This window comes from Ambystoma mexicanum, chromosome 1p, assembly GCF_040938575.1.
Source record: "Ambystoma mexicanum isolate Mex_15411 chromosome 1p, UKY_AmexF1_1, whole genome shotgun sequence".
NCBI classification, from domain to species: domain Eukaryota; kingdom Metazoa; phylum Chordata; class Amphibia; order Caudata; family Ambystomatidae; genus Ambystoma; species Ambystoma mexicanum.
The window spans coordinates 1074679794-1074685127 of record NC_090921.1 but is presented as its reverse complement, the minus strand read 5'-3'; positions in this window follow the sequence as shown (position 1 = coordinate 1074685127).

Below are 5334 nucleotides of genomic sequence, written 5' to 3'. Positions count from 1 at the left end.
AGAAGATCTCCCAAAACGATAATGTGTTTCCCTGCAAAGAGTTCTTCGTTATTACTTTTAAGTACTTCCTGCAATCTGAGATTAATCAAAGCCAACATTAGGTTGGAGACCATGCTCACTTAATCTATTAGTAGCATTTTCATTTGTTTCAATTCACTACATAATTCCATTGCAGCTTCTGCAGAAAATGTGCAGTAGTCTAATTTATTTTGATGCTCTACTGGAAGCAGTAGTAATTGGTGTAAAGTCACACCGCCTATGTTGTAGGCAGCTAAACCTGTGGGGGCCGTTACAACAGCTGACAGTTTGTTGTTTGTCAATTGTTGAAGGAACTTGCTGATAATTTTGAATAAGAATGTTTTCCCTGATCCAGCTTCACCACTGACGTATAGCAGTATAGGTTTGTAATTTTGGCAGGTACATTCCTTATTTTCGTGTTGTACACCATGTAAAATTTGTTTTGTTAGGTCTTCAAAAATGGTGCTCTAATCGTTGTTACGTTTTGCTTGTTGTACAGTTAAGTCTTCTGTATCTTCTTGATACTGATACATGGTGTTTTCTTCTTCTGCCATAGCTACTTCAGCCTCATTTGCTATTAGTGGTTGTCCTAATGGTTCTTGACTTTCTGCTACAGAAGGTTGACTACTGTCGGAAGAGACTTTATCTAGTTGGGCCTGAATTTCTTCTTCCTGTTGCTGCTTATTGTGTAACATTGCTTTGTACTGTGTAAAGTTCACATCGGTGATAGTGCTTTCATTTGCTTTGAAAGCATCTTCATAGCACTCATAATTATCTAGTATGTCTTCCTTTTTTCTCCATGGTTTGAAAAGTTGTAACAGACACATGTAATATAGTGCTTTCTATTGAGGAGTTTTTAATGACAATTTCACATGATTAATTAAGCTTTGTTTGTTCAGTTTCACTAAGCTCCCTTCACAATTGGTCACTCTATATCTGCATTTGCTTTCATCAGGGATTTACATTATTTTTGTATGCAAAGTTTTGAGCTATGTGGTATAGACACATGCTTTCCAGAGTGGTACTCTTGTTCGGATAGTATGTGTCCAGTATATTGTATATTAGAATGTCTTGGCTGTTGGGATAATTTCTGGCAATTGTTTCTATGTCCTCATATGATTTTAGCACTCTTTTTCTAGATTTTGCAGGACCAAGACCGAGCCATACTATGTTTGATTTTCCATACAAAGCAGTGCCGGTTAAACGATCTGCTGCTTCATAGGCCCCACATTCTCTAAGAGAGCATTTTTATGCCTAGGCTGTACAATTTCTGTGATAATGTTTTGTCTGATGCTAGGTCATCCCAGAGGTCTTGCAGCTCTGTTTTTTCTGCTTTTGTTAAGTAGGCTGTAACATATCGTGCAACAGCAGTTGAATTGTTTGCAATTTACTGCACATCTATGTTTACATTCCATAATAGGGCAATGATTGCATTGTAATCATTGATATATTTTGATTCTTCCCTTCTTTTTATGTAATATGTGTTTTTAGGTGATTTACCTTTAACACTATGTCAAACTGAAGACATGAAGTTGTTTACTTCACCTGTTTCTGTAACTGGTCTAGGGAAACCAAAGCGGCCTTTGGTGTAGTATTTATCTCTGTTTTTGTATTTACGGCGACAATATTTGCCACATTTGTGTCTTTGAAATTGTAAAATCTGCCCATGCAGCTCACTATGTGTCTGTTGTGAAATCCCTTCTCATGTGACGTATTTTTGGATAAACTGCAAAACAGTGCTATCACTGTCGTGCCCAAATTTCGGTGCACCTTTGATCCATAACAGCATGTGAATATGTGGTGCTCCTCTCGCTTGATATTCTTTTCTTCAAAAGAAGTGTTGCACTTCTCCAAGGGGAGGAACAGTTTTATTGCAAATAAAGTGTAGCATTGCAATGAAACGATGATGGAAATATCTTGAGACATTAACTGGATCTAGAGAGCAAAGTTCTCCAGGTGTTAATATATATATGTTGTTTTTGTTGCTGTTTGCTATGCGTAGGAACTCATGTAAATCTTCCCATACATATTCTGCACAACTTAGCGTAACAAACCAAGTTGGTGGTCCAAGGTTTCTGATCATGCAACACACGTCTCTGTGCCGTCTGAACCAGTATTCCTTTGTACCACGCATATTTGCAAACAAATTTGTTATACTTGATTGTAAAACCTCATCTTTTCTTTTTGTATTGACTGTGTAGCTGACATATTTTGAAAGTGCGTTCCAGATTTAAGAATGTGTGCAACTCCATAACAGAGTGTTGCTATTTCACTTTCATAGAGTAGGTGGAATATGTATTCCACATTTTGTCTAAATCTGGGATCTTGCGAAGACATTCGTAATGAGTGGTATTCTGATGCCGCAATCTGAGTGGGTCTATCATCGTGTCTCCCACCTTTGCCAGTAGGAAATAGCAGTGGAAAAGCATGTGCTTCTATACTCTTTTCCCAAATACTCATTGGTGACCCTTTGGTTTCTCGCATTTGGTAGGTTTCTAGTGCATCATCTATGCTTTCATTGGAATGCAATGGATGAATTGTGTAATGGTCCAAAAGAGTGGACACTGTAGCTGGATCCAGAAGTTCGAATCATCCAGTTTCTGATGGCTCTTGAATTATTTCAGTTGTTTGCCTTAAGCTTTCATCAATAGTTATTTCCTTGTAGTACTCATTATTGTCTTTTAGATATTGCAGTGCTTGTCTAACTTTGTGTAAGTCCACTAATTGTTGCCAAATTTGTTTGTCCTTTGTTGGTACTCCATTTACCAAGACTATTAAAGAATGCTCTATTGAACCTTCCACACCTAGAGTGTACATTTTCCGTTAGATCTAATGGCAAGGAAACTACTTTGCCACGAATGCCTTTCACCAATTCAGAGGAAGGTGATTTTGCTGTTTTTGGATGAAGGTGTATAATTGCTTGAAATGGGTGAACTGTTTGAATTATTATACTCTCATACAAATTGAGCTGTTGCAGGATTTTTGGTAATGGAAACAATTCCAAATTATTTGTAATAGCACGTGAGGGAGTGTGGTTGTTGTCTAATTTTGCAGTACATTAACTGCAACATATTAGGCGTTCAGTTATTTCATATTTGTTTTCAGCTAAAAGGGTCAAAGATAATTCAAACCATTTAGAGTCTTCATTGTTTTCTATTTTGTATGCTATGTCCACATTTTTTGTGTTTCTTTTTTTAAATGTTCTGCGGCAACACACACGCACATGGTTTGGTACTTCAGCCGATGACCTTTTAAATTTTACTATTTCTTTTCTGTATGTGTGTAGTAGAAGGTTGCTATGTGCAGAATTGTTGCTACTATGTTCTAAAACTGTTGCATTTTCTACGTGGCTCTCACTTCCAAAATACTTTTTCTGAATATGGTCCATTTCTTCTTGTAAGTATTTGGGTGTACCATGTAGAAGATTGGTATTTAAATTGGCTAATTCTGAAGCTGGACTTTTTGCATAGTATATTTTATACACTAAATTTCTTACATTGGATTGATGTACTGATATTCTTTTGATATCATGGAAGGTACTTTTGCAAACAGGCCCAGAAATGCATGCTAATGAATGTCCTTTTAGTCCTGTGTCTTTCCGCACTGCACAAATATCCATATTTTGCAGCACTTTAATTTTACTTTTGTCTTTACCTTTTACATATTGATTGAGGAACTGACGTAAAGATTTGAAAGCTTTGTTTGGAATGGCACACATTGATGTGCATGGCCATTTGTATACTGGCTGTGTTGTTCTGCTGAATCGAGAGGTAATTCTGCGTTTTCAGGAGATAGTTTTGTAAGCAGTGTTTCTTGTTCCATGATGGTAGTATTGATTTTCTCATACCCTCGTCCACTGCTATGGATGGCAGTTATGTTTGTTTGATTTTGTTTGTATGCTTCTTCATTAAAATATGGCGCTGTGGTTGTTGTGCGACTCCATTCACCACCACAAACATGCAAGAAATGATTTTTGTTCACATTCCATTTATTGCTTAGTTTCATTTGTAATTTGGTACTTAGTTTTGTTAGTGCTTTCATCCTATTTAACACTAATATAAACAACTTCCTTTTGAGAAGGATTGCACTGTACACGAGTGCTTGTAGAATTAACTTTCTAAGGTGCGTGTCAAGGGGAGAGGATGATTTTGGTCCTCTTAGTAGATTACGAAGGACTCTGTGATGAAACATTTTTGCTAAAATAATGTTTTACTATGGGTTCTTCTTACACTATCAGGATTATTAGGAGCATTGTTAGCTGTACTGGCAGCTATTATTTTTTCAACATTTCTGTGTTTTGTGACACTTTTTGATACAGGTACAGTTTCGGTAGTTGAGACTTCCTTTATTATGTTACCCAACCGCATTAGCTGGTTTGTACCAAGATTCTCTACACACTCTACAACAGGTGGATGCTTACATTGGGCACCTTTATTTTTCTTTGTTCTAATTCTGCATTCCTTTCTATGGAGTTGCTTTTTGGTAGGCATTCTTTGGTGTCTGTTGAGAAAAAAAGTATACTTTGGTCTGTTGTCCAATGTATGTGTGCAGTGTGCATGTGTGCATAAGTCTGATGGGGAAGCTCTTTGTCATGGTGTGTCAATGTACAGTGAACTCTACCAATCATTTGGTAAGGCTACTTTACTGTTTGTACACTACTACAATGTGCTTCAGATGAGGGAACAAAGGCCTACTTATGACAAGACCCATTATTAATAACCGAAATGCCAAAAACTTGCTACAGCAACTTCTTTTCACAATCTAACCTTCTAAGGATTACCTATGTTATCTCAGTACCAAACACACAGGGATTTGTCAGCCCTTCTGCCTGTTATACTTCGTTCAATAAATGGATATTTATAGGTATAATGGTTTACAAATCAATGCTTGCTTTGGTGCCCAAAATAAACAAATAACTCACGCAGCCTCTCTAACGAGTAGTTACAATATAAAGGTTGTACTGTACTTAGTATTTTGTACAAGATGACCAGGTTTCTTCGGATATGTCGTTTGCAGTGTAGATGCTGTTGACTCTCGGGAGAGTAGTCTTCGCTGTGAATTAAAAAAACAAAATCAATTACTTTGTGTGTTTGCAGCAGTGATGATACTGCTGACATTACTTGTGCTTATTTCCTCAGAGGATTGAACTTTCATATTTCAACCCTGTGCACGTGCACATTTAACTTCACTCTGTGAAGTCTTGGCATAGTACTTGCAATATGGTACTTGTAAGTCCTTCAAAATAACTAAATCTTTTAAGGGTATGGAAATGCCTTGTTCTTTACAAAGTGTGCTATGCATAGGAGAGAGGTATGT